The 23326-nt window shown below is 39.2% G+C and overlaps 1 protein-coding gene across 1 annotated transcript in view; it reads left to right on the forward strand.

Annotated features, from left to right (window-relative positions):
* Positions 1 to 201: 201 nt before the first annotated feature.
* LOC133508168 (plexin-B1-like) overlaps positions 202 to 23326 on the forward strand; it is a 75970-nt gene continuing 52845 nt past the window's right edge. The window contains exon 1 of the mRNA XM_061833983.1: positions 202 to 490. The gene's annotated coding sequence lies outside the window, so the exon portion shown is untranslated. The remainder of the gene's footprint in view (positions 491 to 23326) is intronic.

Consider the following 23326-nt stretch of genomic DNA (forward strand, 5'->3'; position numbering starts at 1 on the left):
GAATCTGAGTAAATACCTCGTCAAAGGTGTATATTTTACTCAAATTAAATAGATGAAAATACTCAAGGAAAAACTGCCACGTTTCCTTTATTTCTGCACATATATACTTCTGTCATAGTGCATTTGTTTTGACAGCATGATATGTAGTTTCCTGTCCCGCCCCATCATTTTTCGTGCGCTTTTATTTGGTTCGTCCCACCACCTCAGTGGCTGGACAGTGGCCACTCGCAGTACAGCAAACCAGTCGGGCGAAAGCACTGCTTTGATGTCTCAGTAAACGCACACAGTCTTAGACACTTTTAGGACACCGAAGCGTGTTTCTTAGACAGAAAACTAAAAGAGCAAAACTGAGCCGACAACAGAAGCGTCTACAACCGAGAGGGAGAGCCGCAACGTGTGTTGAGGAGGTGGATCTACTTCGCTTGTTGTGCCTCGAGGTGAGAAGTGAGCCTTCTGATCGACTCCGTGACCTTCTTCGCCCAAATTGCAGGTAACTTCTCCGCCGACTCTCGTTCGAAATAAAGACATCAATCAAGAGCGTAACTTTTATCATCAGTAGTTGGCAACAATTTTCCCAACTCTTGGGCCACCTACTCTAGTTTTACTGCGTGGTTCTTTCATGCTGTCTGTCTGCAACATAACTTCATTTACTCGAGTAATTTGGATTCCCCCAGCGTTTTCTTACCGGTCCCCTCAAAACAAACGCCATTGTTATTGTATCTTTTACATTCTCGTACGCTTGGGCATCTTGTGCACGCTCAGCCACACATCCCTGGACGGACTCCCTCTTTTGTCAGCTGACAAAGGAATGTGTCAGGCGGGTGCACCAAATACCAAACTGCCTAATGCCTTGTGCCTTGTTCACCTGCTAACAGAGTCTTCTGTGCATTTGGACCACTGCTCTGCTTACACCCCACAATGCAATCCCAGAAATCATAGCTTACACTCGCTCTTGAAGTTCAGTTAGTGGTTATTACAGGACAGTATTTACTTTTTACCTTTACTATGTGGAGAGTGTGTCGCCCCCTTCCAAGAGGGCTGTGAATCGCATAGTAGGTTGCCGATGATCATGTCAATTCAAATTGATATACTGTACAGTAAATATTGGAAATTTTGTACATCATTATCTATGCAACTAACAACGGGAACATTTGCAGGTGCAAACTCTTCTTACACATTAAACTGCGCATCTTTACTATTTGCCTACTAAAGCTGACTTTGGCAAGAAGGGAACTACATCCAAGAATGGTCACTAGTCAATCCCGGGGGTCTATACCATTCAGGCAAATCAGTCACCTTTTGGTGAAATTTTGAATTCAAAATAGGTCATTTATGTGAATCGTATGGATCTGATGAGTTTTTGCTTGGAAGATGCCGGGGAGCATCACTCTATAAGTCACTGCAGTTGACCAGGACTATAAAAAACATTTCCGCCACTTCTGTAACTAAGAAGTAATGGTACTTTAACTCCACTACAATGATCTCACAATGCCGCACTCCTTTTATTTATCAATTATTGCTTATTTATATATTTCATGCACAAGACTTTGAGTTCCACTCTGGGCAGTGTTTCTAAATTAAGCGCTAGTAAGGTTCAATCTAGTTCACCAAACAAATGGCTCAAAACACTCCCATTACCTCACACAATATCTTCTACTGGGCTTCCCGGACATGGATGTTAACACTAGATAGATAAGTCAGCTCAGCTACTAGACCTGGTCACTGTCCTGGCTATATTGATGGGTGTTGACCAGAGTTGTCCCCATCGTGTTCCTTAAATGCAGCATGCTCCTTCTCCTCGTGTACATTCTTTGGGTGCCCAGTCAAATTTATTGTTTTGAAGCATTTAGATGACGTGCCCCATGACGTTCTGTTCTTCAGTTGTGCACAGACTGTGAATAATTTTGTGTGGTTTGTCTGTGACAATGCAAAATAGTCCCACACCGACAAGGTGTAAAATGTTACTATACTGGTCGACATTGATCAAACCGATCAGATCGGTGACAAGTTTAGTAATACAATAGTGAGTGCACGAATAATGTAGAAGTGTTCCAACAGAGATGTGCAAAATTGGCAGCATTGTACAATGATTTTGTAAGTCTTTTGTTGAGGTCACAGATTCTACTGTGAATCTGAGTGTGGTGACCCCAAGTAGAGAACAAAAAAATATGCACCTCACTTGCATATTTTGTATTGATGTCGTTGTTTAATAATGAAAAATCTATTTTTGTAGAATGACCCGGTTGATGGGATCATTGTTAGAAAAATCGAGTAGATTATTATATTCATTATAATTTTGAAAATTCTCTGTCATAGATTCAACAGAAAGCAGTGTGTTGAGCTACACCATTTGACTACCACCTTTGGAACTAGTACCCCAACACATGGGGACTGAAAATTGAAGGGTAGAAGTTTGGTATTTACGTTTTCTTTAAAAAATGTCAAGTCAACAGAAATCTGCCTTCCTGTGGAATGAAATGTCTGTCACTTGTGGTGAAATGTAGCTCTAACATATACTTTAGGACTAATTATTGGACTCCAATGTTGCCAGGATGAAAAAGAAAACCCTCTAAAGAAAGCAAGGATGCAAAAGCAGGATCTATTTATGTTACCACCCTAATATGTGGTTGTACCTTTGAACTTTCATTGACGTGAGCATTTAGTGCTAACGTCCTTGGGCTCAAGAACGTGGCAATGCAGGTTATTTTGGGACATGCAAAGATTTATTAATTATGTCTGTTTTCAAGCTCTGTAAAGATTCTTGTCCTGGCATATCCCACCTCTAGTGCCTCCTCAGTCTGCCTCTTCCTCCGCTCAAGCTCAGGGTGTTTCCATCTCAGACACAGGGGTAGCGAGCCATCTGCGAGCCAAGTATTTCTTTCAGAAGTGCTATATCACATTACCCACTCTTGACTAATTTAAATGATGTGACTAAAACTGCATATTTGGGGCCTCATAATGAATGACTTTTGTGAGAATTGGATTCAATACATGTCTCCCACTTTCGCCATTTCAGTTTCTTGGATGGCAACCAGCTATTTTCAGAAGAGTGTGACAATTGGCTTTTGCTTGTATGCGTTTGACATTATTCTGCAGTGCAGTTTTCAATAGGTGGCATGCAGAAAGTGGTTTGGTTACCATCTAGACCTCCAACCCCTGAGACACACCACACGCACAGCAGTAGGTTGCAAGGCACTTAAACTGGCAGCTGGTCACTGAAAAGTGATGCTCCGCAGCTGAAATGACAATACAGTATTCTAAGCCTTTCTATGAATCATAAAAGTAAGAGTGTGGAATCATGAACATAGCCGTCAACTGGCTCTTATAATTTATAGTTGCCAAGTCGAATCGGCTGCCTTTAAGCACCACCAGGACAATGAATGATGTGAAGTCGTAATGCCTTTGAAAAGAGAGGCCAAGTAAACACTCCCTTGCATCTGTTCCATCTCAGGTGTCACTGTAGGGCATTCAGAATCTTACTGTGGTTCATACATTTTGTCAGATTTTCTGTTCTGTATAGTCTGTAAAGAATTGTGGTAATCATGTGGAATTTGATTAATCCGACGTGCATTCTCGGTATTGTTTTGAGTCAAATAAGAAATTTATATGGTAAACTATTTTGAAAGGGTCTTTTTATTTGCCTATACTGGCTGCTATGAAATGCAAATTAAAACAGTAAGTCAATATCTGCAGTCCCACAATTTAAGTAGCATCAGGGAATTGTTGGACTGCCTCAAGTAGGTATATCTCATTGAGGACAGCAGGGATATTCCTTTATTTTCAATGATTATTCTTTCTCCAAGGCTGTCAGGGATTTTTTTTCTAAACAAAGTAGTAGTAGTAGTGATCTTGTCTGATGATCTCTGGATGAACAAAGGAGTAGCCATCACGCTCGCAAATCTGTACAGTCGAGCACGAAAAATCACGCCTGTAAAATTTGTTACGAGTAGAAAAAAATAGGTATTGAAAGACGTCGGTTATTTTGTGTCGTCTTGACATTAATTTACATGTTCGTTTCATAAAAGTTGTTAACTAAACAAGCCTGCTCCCAAACAATCAGTATTAACTCGGAAACACGAAATGCAAGTTAACTGTACTGAGCATGTTTGGAAATTCCAGGGGCCTCGTCATATGCGAACACATACTGAATCTGGTGAGTAAAGTTTGAAAATGCCCCAAAAAATTGGTGAACGTGTAAATTGGCTGTTTATCCTATTATAGAGTTCTGTGCTCTTATAGCCTTTTATGTATTTTACAAGAGTTGGTATTTGATTCCTGGCTTTAGCGTGACACAGGTTTCATCGGAAGCTCCACCGGAAGTTGAGCGAATATTTGTTTACATTGGAGACAAGTGCTTTCAGGTTGCGCTTTCTCGCCATCGCTTCATACTAACCTTTGGATCCTATGGAAAATTTATAAACCTTTGGGATTATCTTCCGAAAAACAAACGATGGCAGTGGTATAAGTACAGTTTTTCAGATGCCAACTTTGACAGATGCCCATTACATGGGAAAGACGCCCAATACAATTTTGTCTGCTGTCAGAAAATCTATGGATAGGCTTCCAATTACACCATCTTGTGTGTCATAGACGTCAGAGAACATCGGTGATAAGTGAAGCGTGAAGTTTTTTTTCTATTCTTAATTTATCCGATTGGTCTCAGGCAGGGATTGGCAAACCTTTTGGCTTGGAGGCCACATTGACTTTTAAAATTTGCCAGACTGGCCGGGTCAGCACAAGATACAATACAAAGAAACTGCATTTGTTAACAGTACATATCAAACATAAACAGAAAAAAAGCATTGAAGTATTAATATACTTTTTAATGAGAACAGTGTTGTTGATCACCCATTTTAGCCAGTGCATCGAAGTCTGGTGGTATTTCTGTTGTGGGAATTCTCAGAACAGATCTGAGGTGTTCATCACTTATCTGGGATCTGTGGGGTGCTTTGTTGGTGTTCATCACACTAAAAGTCTGTTCACACACATATGTAGAGCCAAATAACACCAGCATCCTCTGTGCCATCTTCTGGATGTTTGGAAATTTGGCTGCACTTAATGAAGCATAAAACTCATCCAGTTTCAGGGAGTTGAACTTGTCTTTTAACACCATGTCAAACTGGAGATCAATCAGTTCCAACTGCAACTCCTGTGGCGCCGTTTCCGGGCCGTGTGAGATGGGATATGACACCAGTGAAGTGCCCTGTCAATTTTTCCAAAATCACAAAACCGACGGCAGAATTCCTCATGCAGGTCATCCAGTGTTTTCCTATATTTTTTCACATGTCGCGGGGTCTCTCTTAACGTAGCCAGTGTGGGGAAATGAACAAATGACTTGTCTGACAATTTGCTTTGAAAATAATACCCGCTTGGTTTTGAAGGCTCTGACGTTTGTTTGCATTTCATGAACAAACTGGTGTTTCCCTTGTAGCTTCACATTGAGCTTGCTCATGTGTGTCAGTATGTCCACAGTAAAAGCTAAATCACAAAGCCTATCTGTGTCATTCCGCTCAAGAAAATTGTCAGTATTCTCAAATAGCTCCAAAAATGAAATAATATTTAATGTTTCAGTATCCAACTATAATAAGTATGAGATTGTGATTTACTCTTACTTGATCTAAGTTCTAACGTTAGACTAGTCTGTCCATATATCTAAATGAGAACGGTCATTTTCCCCGTGGTAGCGCATTATCTTGAAATTGTTTAGATTAGATTGACAATACTGGCGTAAATTACTCTAGATTATACAGTGAAGAAAATAAGTATTTGTACATCCTGCTATATTGCAAGATCTCCCCCATAGAAATCATGGAGGGGTCTGAAATTTTCATCTTAAGTGCATGTCCACTGCGAGAGACATAATCTAAAAAGAAAAATCCAGAAATCACAATGTTTGATTTTTTTTTTTTTTTTAACAATTTATTTGAGTGATACAGCTGCAAATAAGTATTTGAACACCTGAGAAAACCAATGTTAATATTTGGTACAGTAGCCTTTATTTGCAATTACAGAGGTCAAACGTTTCCTGTAGTTGTTCACCAGGTTTGCACACACTGCAGGAGGGATTTTGGCTCACTCCTCCACACAGCTCTTCTCTAGATCAGTCAGATTTCTGGGCTGTCGCTGAGAAACACGGAATTTCAGCTCCCTGCAAATATTTTCCATTGGGTTTAGGTCTGGAGACTGGCTAGTCCACGCCAGAACCTTGATATGCTTCTTACGGAGCCACTCCTTAGTTTTCCTGGCTGTTGTGCTTCGGGTCATTGTCATGTTGAAAGATTTTACAGTTATATTAATCCAGTAAATTATTTTAAGGTCTTGAGATTCCATCCCTAATCACACCCACAACTTCATCTGCGAGCATGACTGGTGGACCACACCCGTACTTTTTTCAAATGTAAGTGACCGCCAATGTATTTTTTTTAGCTATACTCTTAATACTTGAAGCACAACAGAAATGATAGTTGTTAAAAGGTTGCCTGATATTTTTATCAGATAAGCACAACAGGAATTTAACTGCATTAATTTCTTCTGGTACATTAAATGCTCCTCCTCACATGAAATTCAAGATTCTATTTGTATCCTGATTTATGATGCAATAGTGATTCACACAGAAAATAGTCTGGATCTAGTTGATAACATGATTTCCATATCTGTTCTCAATCAGGTATCCAAATTGCTTGTATATTGCTGATTTAGGTCCATTTGTTCAAGCAGACACTCTTCCACGGTCGCCATTGTTGTTGCTTTGTTCCTTGTTACGGAATGGGAAGTAAATATGGCTACCGGAAATAACCAAAACCTGCTGAGGAAACGTCACGTTGTGTCACCCTGACCATTACCAGCCGTAGTGGCACCTCTGACTTGGAGAAGAAGAACCATGATCAAAAGTACGAGCGTGTTGCACTCGAGTATAAAGGCAAAATACACAAAGGAGAGGTGCAGTGATGTCAGTGCGGTCGCAGCAAGTACAAGCAGGCCTTTAGAGTATTTATTGTGATTATCAATTTGGATATTGTATTATTACAGGCTGAAGTATGTCTTATGCCCATATTTAGTCATGACTACAAAATTTCCTAATGTCCTCATTGGAGCTTTGCTCTGTAGCCAGATGTGTCCTTGATCGCATCCCTGCACGTAGGCTGACCTTGATGAACTGCATGCTGGACACTTTGTAATAATCCATTGCCAGCTAGAACCGGTTGAGACAGAAACCCTTTGTCTAAGTGGAAAGCTCCGATCTCCTGCCACAGGTTTGATACCACCCATAGTCCGCTCTTCTAACAAGATAAAGGATGTGTGCTTTCTCTGTATCTTGGCACTTCTGATCTGCTCTCTACAGCCATTGTCTGTAACTCATAAGTGCCCAGAATATTCTATAAGTAAATTCTTCAAAGAAACTGTTCATCATCTCCAGCCTTTATTTGGATAATCAACATTCTCACTTTCCGAAATTAAACGAACACGCAGAGGAAAAAAGTGTCCTCCAACAAGGTCTAAGTGGAATAGAAATTAGTCATCCCTTTTGTTTGTAAGCAATTATGATTCCTTTGTACTTGTCTTCCAGCATTACCAAGGCCCAATGTAATTGCATGGCAAAGGGCCCGAGTATTCGAAGAATTAGGTATGTTTAAGCATTGTCCACTGTGAGAATGTCCATGTCAGATCTGGCTATTAGAATTATTTGGGGCGTTAACCTATCAGCCCTTGCAGCAGCTGGTCCTCTTGCATGGTGCATTCTCCTCTTGTGGGTGTTTGTGCTACAGAGGGGTGTGGGAGTTCAGAGTTTGCTTTTGCTGGATCAGTACCATGGCCACAGGCATTACTGGTTAGATAAGGAGCTCCTGAAGTCATGTTTTGTCCATACCACTCAAGCAAAACACCCCTCAAATAGTTGATTCAGATGTGAACACTGCTGTACGTGCTTCCTGCATTGGATGTGAAGTTTTAATTAAGCCTGCGAGGGTGTTGGCTGACTGTCACATTGGCAGCCTAATGAATGCCTCTTTTCATGAGCTGCAAGCTTCCATCCGCTGTACTTAAATGCAGATCCCCAACAACCCATCATGTTGACTGTACAGAAAGGAGTGCAGGGAGAATCACTCTCAGATGTATTGTCCTGGGTGCAGTCATTGTTCATTGTTTGTCAGCATTTCTATAACTTTTTGTATGATTCATAGCTCCACAGTCTTCTCTATTTCAAGCTTTAAACTCATATGCTTATCTGACCACAACTAAGTAGAAAATTACAATGGTATTCTTTCAACAGGGATGAGCATAATAATTAGTGAATCCATATAGTAATCTTTAAAAATAGAGTATGTACAATTTATTGTTGAAAATTTAATCCAATTACTGGGTTGAAAGATGAGCAACGTGACATCTGCTTTGGGAAGTTGAGCTCCATCTATGCAGACCTCCATTATTGCAACACATGCATTAAAACGGGCATTGAAACTGGAATTCATAACATAACATTATAAATATTATTCAAAACCTTGCAATTAATTAACTTTCCATATTCTTGATCAAGGAAATGTTATCATAAATGACCCCCCCCCAGCTCATATCTGGATTTTATTATAGCAATATTAAGGTAGCTCTGCCCATGTAAGATTTCAATAATCTGAAATACACAGTAGAGAACCTTGCCTGTAGTCAGTAGACAAAATAATTTGCTGTGAAATGTTTCTCCAGGACCACCTTTACAACTACAAAATTTTGTCTCCAATATAGATATAAAACAACAAAACACTAGCGTCTTGCTACGGTTTATACTTTTGGTGTTTCTCCTGGTCTGATCACTATTGCCTTTGAACAAGAATCCGTTTTATATTTCTTTGTGTGCAAAGTTTGAATCTAATTACTTTGTGGTATTTAATAAGAGACCCATGTTTGTATTTGAAGCTAATGCAACATGGTTAAATTGAAACCTTTGTCATGTAATCCAATTTTAAAAATCTAATCTGTTTACTGCAAGACACAAGGAAAAAGTAAGAGGGTGCGGTTCTATTATACCAAAGCAGCCCCTCAGGGCAAACACGTGCTTTTTGCCTTTCTCCTAGCTCCTGTCCCTCACACTGGAGAGATTCAGCCTACTGTATAACCAAAACCTCCAACGCAAAACCCTCAAGTTTTTAACCCTCCCTACTCATTATACACTATGCACAGTACATTCACCAACAAATGATCATCTAAATCAGACATGGACAACTGGCACTCCTCATGCAGCAATGCTGCACTTCTTTGCCATTTAGATGTTTTCAAGATCTGAGGAAGTAATCAGATTTATTACCATGTGAAATAATGCTACCTTGGTGAGATGGCACTTTGTCACAGTTGAATTTGCTTTGTCTGATGAACAGCAATTAACAATAATTAAGAACAATCCATTATGCTCAATGTCGGTACTGTAGTCCCTTTAGTAATTTCCCCACACAAGTCGTTGCCAGAATCCAGGAATGTGAACCTGCTTTCCCCGAAGCCGTTGGGCCCTAATATTTCCTGACAGACTCCAGGACAGTTGCTTTTGCACAACTACGTCAGCGATCTGACTGGCTAGCAGATGGAGAATTCCATTCTATACAGAAATATGTTCATTGCATTTTTATGACTTAGTGGTATTGGCAGCTGTCAGTCATATTAATTACAGAAAGTCAATGACACTCCCACCAATACAGAGCCTTCATGGAAATTAATTATATTTTCTACCAAGCATCACAAGTAAGTATACGTAGGTCAGTGTGTAAGTAAGTCTCAGTATAATCAATGTAATTTGCACAAGTGTCAAGATAAAATCCTGGGAATTGATTGATCAAGCAAACCCAGCTCAACTGCTTTATTCTCTTGTCCATATACCGAATGGATTTGGGATTATGAGTTTAAAACTGGACTTCAGGCCATGGCTCAGTCTGCTCTACTCAAAGCTGACTACAAGGGCTGCAAGTGCTACTATTCTAAGTAGATTCATTTGATCCTTATGTTTATTAGCAGCAAAGGGAATTTGAGCACGTCAGTCCAGATGCAGTAATATAGTACATATATCAGATTTCCTTAGACGACTCAGGAGAAGAGGTAGAAGAGGAATCTCCTTACCTTAGGGCCACATCTGTCTTGGATCCTTGTTAAACCATGTTCTTGGCGTTACTTCTGGCTGGTTGCCAGTGTTAAGGTTATTGGAGTTCTGCATTTGGTTTTAGCGTATTTCAACATCATGATTAATATTGTATTGTAAAAATACTTCTTGTACTTCCTGTAATTTTTGCTGAGTAGAAAGATGGTGCTTCCTCAACTATTTGGAGTATACTTAATTGTGGATGTTTACCAAATAGAACAGTTGACAATTTCTTGTATGTTTTACCCTCCTTGAGAGGATTATTGTAATGTTTATGCTGTACAATCATCTTACACTGTGTTTACTTCAATAAAGCCCTCCTAAGTCTTCCACTTATTAATGAAAAAGCTGCGGGGAAAGTACTAAGGTTGATGATTAAGCTATAAAACCTTCAGTCGGCCCGCCACCCAGTACGAAATCAACAGACTCAGCTTTTCCCTGGTTTTGTGGCATCTCAGCCTCTGCCTTAATTGAAAATTCCAGCAAAAATCTCGACTTTTTTTTATTTTTCAAAAAATATAATAATGGAAAATATTTCACTAAATAGTACAATTTTACATTTACATCAGAATTTCTTTGTTGTTACATTGGTCAAACATTCTACTGGGTAACATAATAATAAAGCCACTTTTTGGCACCCTTCGTTTGGTATACCAACTACAGTTACTAACACTTAGTGGGTGGAACTAGACGCAGTGGTGCAGTTTGATAATTAGTCACCAATATTGAGAGACAAACAGGAATGGACCAGGAAGAACATGATTCACTGAGCTCACAAAGTTCTCCTCCACACACCAACCTAGCTTGTGATGGTTATTCAAACCGTATCTGGATTTCCAACTCCAAAACCCTCCGTGTCGAACTGATCTGAACTGTCACACATTCTGAATGAGTGTCATCGTATTTCATGCCCTTGTAGTTTCTATTATTACAGTCAATTATGTGCCATTATTACTATAACTCATAGCTCATGCCTAATTTGCAGGTTCTCCTTCTGCTTCCAGGGCTTCTTTCCTGACACTCTGTTTACTCGATTGCCCTTAGGTGTGAATGCAAGTGTGAAGGGTTTTCTGTCAATTATGCAAATGGTATCCAAGATAATCGTACCTCTCATCCCAAGTCAGCCCTGCCTCCACTTTACTGATCGTAAATGGAAGTAAATGCTTTTCCTGATACATTTTCGGATCCATTTCCTGCAATATTCACGTTGCATTCCACTTTCCTATAAACTGCAGCTCAACAGGAAATACTTATCCCATTTAGTTTCAAATTTATCTGGCAGGTTGTATTGAATCTAAAAAGTGGCTTTAAATTACTAATTGTTTAAGATCATTGGGTGTAACTACATCCATTGTGTGAGTGGATGGCTCTTTTATTAGATGGAGAATCACTGAAGGAACGGGTACTTTTCCATAGTCAAAAGTTAAAGCCATTTGGTAAAGGACTTTCGCCCATGGCTATTGTAATATAGGAAAGTATACTTCACATTTGGAATATAAACACTGATTTTAATGTTTGACTTGTTTGATCATAGCATTTTAAATGTCATTGGTCATTGCTCTGAGGCGTAACCATAATGAAATCTGGTACGATTATTAATTAAAGAAAACTTTTTGACAAAATTAAACAAATACATGCAATGTAATGGAATTTTATCAATGTAGTCTTGATCTAGTGAGAGCTATGTTGATCAATTTTCCAAATGGCCAATGTCAATTCATTTAAAAGAACTCTCTTGGAGCATTATTTTGATTCCATTTAATACAGTACATAGGACTGCTTATGCACCTTCCTCTCTGCGTGTCAGTAAATATATTTCACAGTATTATGGTGTGGGGTAGCAGGCCTAGTATAATATAAGCGAAATTGACATTAAATGGACCTTTCTGACTGGCGATCTTAAGCTCCGCCCCCTTTGCTACAGTTGCCATGCCCCACAAGCTTCCAAAATGGCGACTGAAAAGAACACGTTTGAAGTCGATTCTCTATCAATGGTGATTAACTCAGTCAGTACCGTAGTCACCAGATGACGGACTTCCTGGTGACCAGTCAATCAATCCTTTCCTCTCTCCCCAATAGACCTTTCCGATGGCGATCTTAAGCCATGTCCCACAAGCTTCCAAAATGGCTACTGAACAGAACATGTTTTAAGTTGATTCTTTATTGCGTATTCAGATGATATTGCGGTATGCATTTTGCCAAATCCGTCAGACTTGACCGAGAGAGTTCTACAAAGAGGTCACCACTGTTTCACGCAAGGATATGTACATGGAATTAAGATTTTGGACGGAACAGGATGCAATGTCAGTGTTACAGCGAAATGTTGGCGATCGATGCAAAAAAAATCGATGCCTCACAAACTCCATATTGAAACCCAACATAATAAAATTGTGGAATCGTACTGCGCATGTAAAGCAGGGTGAGTACTTTTTACTTGGAAAGATCACGAGTAGTATTATTGTAGTCTTTATAAGTGAGTGGGTGTATTCATTTGACTTGGCTCGTAATCGAGCCCAGTGCTCTGTTTAAAGGTCTGATGTGATACAAATAGGCAAATAGACATTTCTCTTGCATGACATCGCGCATTTACGTATCACTAACCAAGCTCATTGGCATAAAACATTACACACTTCATTCAGCAGGTCAGTAATACACTAACAAAGTGAAAGTTGTTCTCCTGCAATGTATAAAGTGCTGATAATAATGAAGTCAAACTTGGAGAAGATACTTCTCCCTCACTTACCTTCGAACATGGAGCCTTGTGTTTGTTGATATTGTTCACATTTAGTTGTACGTGCGGTCTTCCACAAGCCTTAATCCATCGTAGACACTTCGTCAACTGTGTTTTAGGCTTTGGAAAATGAATCAACCGGACCCCTTGTAATCTACCAGGATATCTTTCATCAGAATTGCATGTTTACCAAGCGCATCTGGGAACCATTTTCTTCGTAACATTAACTTTTCCAAGTGTACGCTACTGACAACCAGTATTGCTTGTGGGACAACATGGCAGCAGGGCCGTGCCAAGCCTGGGGTTAAGACAATGCGGCTATCTGATTGGCTATTATTGTACGAGTGATTGACAGGTCGGAAAGGTATATTGTTTGGAATTTTGTATGAAAAGAATACATGGAATAACTAACCACAAGAAGCAGATAAGAGGACAGAGAAGGACAGGACAGAATGCGGGAAAATTAGCAAGGCATTGTTATTGGCAAGTGGCACGGTGAATTTTTTTTTTTTCTTTTTTTTTCTTTTTAGTATCTAACCAGCTGTAAGAACCTGTGACAGTTATATTAGTATAACATGTCTGATTAGTGAATGAAGCCATCAGTAGGTAGTAATTAAAGTCTATAGTTTCTGTCAAAGGTTTTAGTGAAAGAACATATAGATTTTTGTCAGTTGGTGTATGTAGTTGCTGTTTCCCCCTCCCTCCATCCACAAGGGTGGTTGCTTAGTCAGCAAGCCCGTCCTGCAGGGGACGCAACTAAGGGGATGCCGTCGACCACCCAAGAACCTGATAGATGTCCATGACTTTTTTTTTCCCCTCTATTGTTCTGGAATTTCTTTAGCTTGTGTCATTTTGTTGCAGCTTTTCTTCATCTTTTCTAACTTGAATAGTGTGGTTGTTTATCTTTAGGTACTTACTGTACTGTGTTGTCTTGTCAATTCTGCACTAAGTTGCTGATATAACACTAATAATTATTGGTTCATGTTGATGGAACTAACTTGTGTGGCGTATATTACCAAGTTTTTTAATGGATAAGTGATATTCCGCAGACTTGTTAGCTTGGTAGGCAAACTGCAATGGGTCCACCTGGGGACCCAAGGTGGTCCAGCATGAGGCATTCAAGGTACTTCATGACCACAGATATCAATACAACAGGCATGTATTAATTTAGACCCAAGATTGCTAGTTTCTTGGGCACCAGGATGATGGTGGAGCATTTGAAGCAGTTTGGTACTTCACACAGTTCGAGACACCTGTTGAAAATCTTTATGAAAACTGGAGCAAGTTGGTCTGCACAGACTTTGAGGCAGGATGGGTACACAAGGCCGCTTTGTTGATCTTTTTTTTTTTTTGAAGATCTGCCTCACGTCCTGTTCATGGATAGTGAACCGAGGAGTCAGAGATGTTGAATTGGTCGGTCAGACCTCTTAGTGGGTGTGTGGAGTCAAAACTATCCTTTTCAAAAACAGTATGTAGTAAAAGTTGTTTACGTCGTTGACCACACCACTACTGTTATCTACTCGGGGGAATTGTCGCTTGTAATATCTAAGTATTAAACACCACAATGCCATTTTTTTGTTGTTGTTTGTTTTTCACATAGAATCATCTGCTTGTGACTTGGCCAGCATGTCAAATTGTAAACGTCAAAGTGACCCCTGATCACGAAAATGTTCGGAGTGGATGGTCTGTTGCTACATCAAGTCTTGTCAGGCTCATGTTTTTTTTTGGTTTTGTTTTTTTCATTATTGTTTTACTGTTTGATGACTTGAACCAGGCTCTCCCTCAGTGGCAGGCTTAATCACGGCTCTGCCTCTATGCTTAGTCCTGTGTTAGGAAAGGGTTGTTTATTGTAATAGCATTTTATCATGCTTACTTTTTACACTTGTGTAACAATTAAAACATGAGATCCATGAGGCACATATGCAACTTTTCATTCTTTTATTAAATTTAAGTTTATCACTTTAAGGTTCCATTTCATTTTTTTTAAAGCTGAACTGGAGCTTCAAAAAGCATAGGACCGTACTGTATAAGAAACTAGTTTGAACAACAGCAAAAAATGGGTAAAGCAAATTAGTGTACTTTTCAGGAAATGTGATGCTGACTGTTAATAAGGCACGTAACAGTAAATCTTACAGTTGACTTCATAGTCTTTCTTGGTTATAAACAGATGGTAGCGGCTCACTGTGTGTCTCTACTCCAGGTGGGGTCCTCAGCCTCACACCAAAATCAACACTATGCTTATTATTCTTTTGTTATGCTTTCACATGAAGGTGGGCGATAGAAGCTTGAAAAATAGACCAGAATTTGCTTTTATTTTCCGCGTGTGTGTTTAGACTTGGTAGGGGGCTGTTTAGCAGCTGGACAAACAGATTTGATCCAATTAGTCCTCTGCTACAAGACCACTAAGGAGTCTGAGGAGCCATATGCATTTTCTTCACAGACAAATCTAGAGAACCTTAAATCAAACCAAAACCATTTCTATTTAAAAAATTTCCAAAAATGTCTTTTGAATCCATTATTTTATCATTTCATTGGAGGCAAGATGAAAGTCAGCTGCGTTATCAATTTGATTTAGTTGTTAAAACAGCAAATTCTTGAAATAAATACCCTTATGATATTTAGGTTTTGTGTATGGATATGTATAAATAGGTGTCTGTGTATTCTTCAGTTAGGAGGCAGGGTACACCCTGAACTGGTTGCCACGCAATCGCAGGGCACGTAAAGACAAGCATCCATTCGCACTCACAATAACACCTAAGGGCAATTTAGAATCTCCAATTAATGCACATTTTTGGAATGTGGAAGGAAACAGGAGTGCCCGGAGAACACCCAAGCAGGCACAGGGAGAACATGCAAATTCCACACAGGTGCGTCTGGGAAATGAACCCCAGTCCTCAGTTCAACAATTCAAATTGAAGTCTTTCCTCCTTCATCCTAGCCAAGTCACTGCAACAATCACTTGTCATGTTTTCCTTTTACATCATGCCTTTTTTTCTGGCTGTATAACATTTTCTTCCTCTCATCACGCTGAGTCAAATCTTGAGAGGCCATGTCTGAATGCCCCGTGTCCCTCCCAGCTGTCTTTTCTTTTTCCAGACTGCACAGTTTGACCTCAGTTGCCCTTAACACTTGGATTTTTGTGGTGTCAGCCAATCAATAGAAACTACTATGGCCCAGTGTCAGATGTTGAGTCTGCTAATTGAAACCAACAGCAAGCCACAGTGTAAAACAATGAACATTTTTCGGTACATGTGTGTTTCCGGGTGATGAATGGAGAGGATAGAAAATCTGCCACATTCACTTGATGATTGCCAGTCATGAGCCTTTGTTGGAAATGAAAAGCGACAACAACAAATCACAAACACCATTTGAAGGCAGTATTATGTTGTCATTAGGATGACATCCTTATTTCTCATGGTTCTATTTCATTCTAACACTGCACAGTGCATAGTTGTGATTGATTCATGGAGAGAAATTCCTTGCTTTATTTTTGGCTTCTTTAAAGGGATGTTTTTTTTTTTTAAACAGCTGTCAGCTGCTAGTTGACTTTTTTGTTATTTGTATGATATTGTTATTATATGTTATTTTGTGCACCATTGTAGAATATTGGTCAACTCCTCGTCAGGGGAAAAGCACTACATTCTGGGCCCCCATTCAGGACCTCCATAGAGGCCCACCTCCTGAAATATTGACAGGGTGGGTCTTGGAAGACAGCCAAGGGCTCGCCACGTGCTCAGGGCCGGACAGTTGTTCCCTTTTTTTTTGACACCCTTGCTCATCATCGAGTGCGACGCTCAAAGAATAACGGTCATGTTGGTGAGAAATTGTATTTCTAATTTTAATATAATACATTATTGGTGTATCTATTTACCATATTATTTTGACTTCTCTAAAAATATTTTCCATATTCCGCTACATAAATGAGTAAAAGATAATAAAAAGTTTTTAATTCTACAACCCCAATTTTAATGAAGTTGGGATGTTGTGATAGACTAATAAAAACGGAATGCAAGTACTGTACAATGATTTGAAAATCATTTTCAACCTTAGTACATTACAAATTTAATGTTCCAACTGATCAAATTGATTATTTTTAGCATATAATCATTAACTTTGAATTTTGTGGCTGCAACATGTTCCAAAAAAGCTGAGATAGGTGACAAAAACTCTGAGAAAGTTGAGCAATGCTCATCACACACCTGTTTGAAACATCCCAGAGGTGAAGAGGCTACTTTGAAGCAGGAGAGTGCCATGATTGGCGAAAAAAGGAGCTTCCATGTATTGCTCAATCATTCACAAGCAAAGATGGGGTGAAGTTTACCTCTTTGTGAACCTATGATGAGAAAATAGTCAAACAGTTTAGGGACAATATTCCTCAACGTACAATTGTAAGGAATTTAGGGATTTCATGACCTGATGAGTTTATGTTCCATAATATCATCAAACTGTTCAGCGATCACTGCATGTTAAAGGCAAGGCCGAAGCCCAGCGATGAATGCCCGTGACCTTCGATCCCTAAGATGGCACTTCATCAAAAAACAAAATGGTTTGTGCTCTGGAACGCTTCAGAAAACCGATATTAGTATATACAGTTTGGCGCTACATCTTTAAGTGCAACTTAAAACTCGACTATGCATAGCAAAAGTCATTTATCAACTACACCCAGAAATGCTGGCACCCGCACAGCTCGTGCTGAAGCGGCTGGATCATGACAGGCGGGTTCTCTTGGCCTGAGCTCATCTAAGATGGACTGATGCAAAGTGGAAAAGTGTTCTGTGGTCCAATGAGTCCACATTTCAAATTGTTTTTGGAAACTGTGGCCATTGTGTCTGTCGGGCCAAAGAGGAAAAGAACCATTCAGACTGTCATGGACGCAAATTTCAAATGCCAGCATCTGTGATCATATTCGGCTGTGTTAGTGCCAATGGCATTGGTAACTTAAACATCTGTGAACGAACCATTAATGTTGAAAGGTGCGTAAGGTTTTGGAGAAACATAACCTGCCATCCAAGTGATGTCTTTTTCATGGGTGACTTTGCTTATTTTAGCAAGACAATGCCAAACCACATCCTGCACGTGTTACAACAGTGTGGCCTCATAGTAAAATCGTGCAGGTACCTGGAGGGCTTCCCTGCAGTCCAGATCTGTCTCCCATCAAAATGTATGGCACATTATGAAGTGTAAAATACGACAACAGAGACCCCAGACTAATGAACAGCTGATGCTGTATGTCAAGCAATAATGGACACCTACCTACAAAGCTTAAAAAATAGCGTCCTCAGTTTCCAAACATTTATTGAATGTTGTGTAAAAAAAAAAAAAAAGATGACGTAACAGTTGTAAACATATCACCCTGTCCCATATTTTTTGGAATGTCTTATCACCATAAAATTCCAAGTTCATAATTATTTGCTGAAAAAAACATCAATGGGAATGTTAAACATCTTGTCTTTGTAATGTATTGAATTAAATATACATCAAATGTGATTTGCAAATCATTGTATTCTGTTATTATTCATCTTTAACTCGATGTCCCAAGTTCAGGGTTAGCCTTAAGGGTTGTATTTGTAAGCATAAAGGTACTTGAGTTCACATTTGTTTTGAAAACAAGAGAGATTCAAAATGGACAATCCAAAACTGTTAGCGCTTCCTTAGATTTAATGGGCCTTTTAAATAACACAATTGCTCCTCAAAAATAAAAAGTAGCTTATGATTGTAAATGTGGCACACAGTTCTCATTGGATTGTGACAATTTTACATTTTAAATACTGTTAAAATAGTTTGACAGTGTTAAATATAATGATTGACTTAATTATTTCAGCATTTATGACTTAACAGAACTCTTTACTGAAGTTAAAACAAGCCTGATATGGACATTTCTGTTGCATTAAACACAAAAGGAAATGTCTGGTTTCAAAGATAACATAATTAATCCTAAACATCACTCAGACTCTTCCCATTAATAATGCATCCCTGAGCATCAGTTCTGACATTGGGTGTGCATCAAAGCCTTTATTCAAATATTCAGTATTCATCCCAGGTGACAGTCAAAGCCAGTTCTTCTGCTTTCTCAAGTAGCTTGACATACATTTATACGTTATTCATCTTGTATAGAATGATTTTAATCCAAAAAGGCAAGAGCAGTTACTAAAATAAAAATAAAGATTTTGCATATACCCGTTTGAACAATTAATTTTATATTGTACCAATAAAATAAACTTAGCTCGTAAATGACATGTTTGTAAATGAATAGTTTTCTTGAATACAATGGCGGCATGGTAAACCACCAGTTAGCATATCCACCTCACAGTTCTAAGGACCCAGGTACAAAACTGGCCTTGCCTTTGAAGAGTTTGCATGTTCTCCCTGTGCCTGAATGGGTTTCCTCCCACGTCCCCAAAACCTGCAGATTAGGGTAATTAGCAACTCTAAAATCCCTGGAAGTGGAAATGTGACTGCGAATGGTTGTTTATATGTGCCCTGCGATTGGCTGGCAACCAGTCCGGGGTCCCGGTATAGAAAATGAAAGGGTGTTCAGTTCACTTTAGATAAACATTGTCAGAGAATTAACGACTGTGCGGAGAAAAGTTTGAATCAAACTGGTTGTTGAAACAAGTTCTATATGTCGTGTATCCCCAATCCTTTGTGTATTTTTATGCGACTGTTAACACACAATACAAAACAAGTGACATTTTGAAAACTAATAATTTGTCCTACTCATGCAGCTCTGTCGGAAACATCTGTTTGGCTGTCAGGCACTTTTACTGTTTCCAAGGTCTCTCATCTCCTACACTTTCACAGTTTTTCTTTCCTTTTTTTTCTTAATCTGTCTTGGTTAAATCCCCAGGTTTGATCAATCATTAATAATCCCAGGTGTCTTAAAACCTCATGGGATATTCAAATTTTCTAGCTAGTCCTTATGTAGACTGCTCCAATCAGTATCTCTCTTTCACAAACACACACACAGACACACACATTCTGTGTCCCAGATGCCTCCTTGCTTTTCAAGATCCGAGTTGAACCATATTGCTCTCCAAAATCTCCTTCTCAGCTTGGCTCTTTCTTATCGCTGCTCTCTGCTCTCTTTCCCCACTGGATGAGGGGACTGGCGGCCTCATTTAAAAAGCGACGGGGTTCCCTAAGCCATTAGCCATGTTAGTGTTGGGTCCATGCCCATGCCCTTTTTTGAACAAAGACATCTTGATGCTTTCTGACCAGTTTGGTTGGTATTTGTCAGGGTTGACTGATTTTTAGTCCTGCAGGCCTTTGGAAACGTGCTCTGTGGTGTCAGTGCACCTGATTGATAATACAGCTGGTCTTGACATTTTCACTTTATTTGTTGTGTGACACAGCCCAAGGTTGTTCAATTCTCTTATTTTGACCAATTTATAACTGCAGTTGAGGCAAATTACAGTTGACGGTGATATTGTTGGTCATTCACTTTAAAGTGTGTTGGCCTTGTGATTGATATCTTGAATCCTATGTCTGCTTTACTGCGGGTTTTATCAGGTGCTTAACCTTTTGGCAATAACTCCTTTGTCTCCACATCACAGTCACTCACATCTGAGCTTTAACAAAACCGATCTCCTCTCATCCATAATCTTTGAGTTTGTCAGCAGTGCACATAGTGGGGCATTATTGAATGTTAGTGTTACTACGCTGTGTGTGTGTGTGTTTTGCACGTTGAACAAGATGGAGACAGCACAGTTTATTAAGTATTTGACAATGGAGGACCTCCCACTCAAAGGCAACCTGCTTACATTGTCTTCCCTCTTCCAGACCTAGGAAGCTGAGGAGTGTGGAGGCTGGGTTTGAAGGCGTGTCTCTGGGGGCGTTCTTTTACTTACTAATGAAGCTCTCTGTCACTTGGCTTGCTGACAGACGGCCAGAATGTCATTCCCATCTGCATCCTCTCAACATGCCAGTCATTTGTCAATGGAAAAGTAAGAGGAAATAAGATCCGGTCAAACTAATTTTTTTAAACCTACAAAACCTTGCAAAAGGGTTTTCTTCATTTAGCCCCTTCAGGATAGCCATTGTAATTGATGTGTTGTAATGATCTCAGACCATAACATTATTATTCAGTCATTTTTCAGCGATCTTACATCCTCAAAGACAAGCCTTCAATGTTCATGTTTGAATTCTTGAAACATTATATTTTGTATGCCTTGCAAGCCTTGTCACCAACTTTTGGGTTCATTACCAGTGTAACTTAAAAACTACTCTCTTGAATTTCTTGAAGCTTTGTTGAAGTGATGGGGCATAAGCAAAGAATTGAACCGTTGAATTTCAGTGAGGAAATGGGAACCATGAAGTATTCATTCATCGTAATGCGAAAAAAAACAACAACTATAGAATGAGGATATGACCTGTAGGACATGGATGTTCCTCCTTGTCAGAGATTTATTGTGTACCCTCAAACCAATTACCAACCCAAAATGTTTCTAAACGCTCCCAAATTTATAAGTTAATGTTGTATTTTTGACTTATTTACATAAATCTTTTGTTAATTAATGCATCCTTATAAGCTCATAAACCAACCATTCTACCCTCAAGAAATGATAACTGAGACCAGGTTGAATGAAACAGTAGCTTCCCAATAACCCTTTCAGGGCGTGTTATGTGCTATCAACAATGAAAGGTGGATTACAACACCCGTCACTGGTGCTCTTTTTAGGGATCCAGCAGGATTATGTCTGCATGGGTGCCCTGGCATCAGATGAAACATGTCTGGGATGAATCATGTCTGCAGTGTTAGCATGCATACACATCCTGTATGCCAGTAAGCTCTTCCAATATGTTTTTTTTTTTCATCATTCCTTATGCAAAAGATTAGACCTCTACCTTTTAGTCCAATATCCATCTAACCATCCGTTTTCAAGACCACTTATCCTCGTTAGGGTCGTGGGCTGCTGACGCCTATCCCAGCTGACTTTGGGTGAAAGGCAGACGACACCCTGAACTGGTCACCAGCCAGTCGCAGGGCACGCAGTCCAATATCAAAATGTCAAAGTTGGTGAGATGGATAGCTTTAAGCTGTCCAAGACCATCCATGCATGTTCTGACATAAATGTTTCAGGAACTACACACAAATAATTCCAACATTATTATTTTATTCCTTCCCAGACTGAAAGAGTAGACAGTCTGGTGGCAGTGCAACTGCTCTTTCATCAGTCTGCCAGTGGGGTGAAAAGTTCAGCCTACTGCTACCATATTTGTTCAAAACCCATATTGGTGCTCCTCAGTTATTAATAAATAAAGCAAATCATAGTAAATTGAAATGCTCCCTGACAGCACATAATAGTTTAATGAGGTGACTATATGATGTTTCATACATCATATGCTATCAAGCCGAATTGATTTTGTCTTCAATGAATCAGGTAACAATACTGAAACACTCTACACACAATAAGTAATTAGTGGCATGTTGGTTTATACAAAAGAATTGTCGGAGTTTCACACTTCATCACATTTTTCCCCAACCACATAATGTAAGTTTCTTTCGACTTGTCTTGTTAGGGGTCACTACAGCGTGACATCTCAGATGAATGCTCATATTTGTTTGGCACATAAACTACGTACATGAGTTACACAGAGATTGGGTAAGTGTAGAGCATTCCATTTGCAATTTCTATTAGTAATGACTCTTATATTAATGTGAGAGGACGTTTTTCGTGATTTTGTGTATGGCAACAAATGTAGGTCCATACTCAGAGTCTTGGCTCTGCACAATAATTCCCTTCAAGCACTGTCTACACTATATACTGCAACCGAACGATCAATTGCATTTGTTATATAAAACACGACTAACTATTCACAAGGGCTATGGTTTGACGAGTCATTTGGAGCAAATAGGGATACCTAATGATCCTTTTCTAAAGTAAAAGCAGATGCTTGCAAAATAGATCACTTTGATTAAATGTTTTGATTAAAAAAAACGTCCGCTTTTATAAAGGGCAGAGAAAATACGAGAATGTTTACTACTGAGAGGCAGAAATCTGAGGATTTAGACTATTTTAAGTCAAACAATGACTAAACGATGAATTGATGATTTAATCATTGTCTCAACTCAGAATAATCTTTATTTGCCAAGTATGGCAAAAACACCATACTACGACTATATACCAGGGGGATCAAACATATTTTTGTTGGAGGTTATATTTTTGGTCTCCCTCAGGTGCGTTTTGACTATGAAACAATATAAACGTACAATTGACTATTCATATTACATGAACAGAACAACACGTAAATAGTTTTGACATCAGAAGTCAAGAAAAATGCTTTGCTCAAATATTGTTCAATTTACAAAATGTTTTTAGTAAACCAAAAAAATGCTGGCATTATCTTCACCTTATTAAAAGTAAAGACAACGATCAAACAAATGTTTGGACCAATTCTAGCAAAAAATAAAGTACACATATTGATTTCTATTAACAGACTACATTAAATAATAATTGGTGGCTTTCATATGAGCCATGGCT

Source organism: Syngnathoides biaculeatus, chromosome 2, assembly GCF_019802595.1.
Source record: "Syngnathoides biaculeatus isolate LvHL_M chromosome 2, ASM1980259v1, whole genome shotgun sequence".
In the NCBI taxonomy this organism is placed as follows: Eukaryota; Metazoa; Chordata; class Actinopteri; order Syngnathiformes; family Syngnathidae; genus Syngnathoides; species Syngnathoides biaculeatus.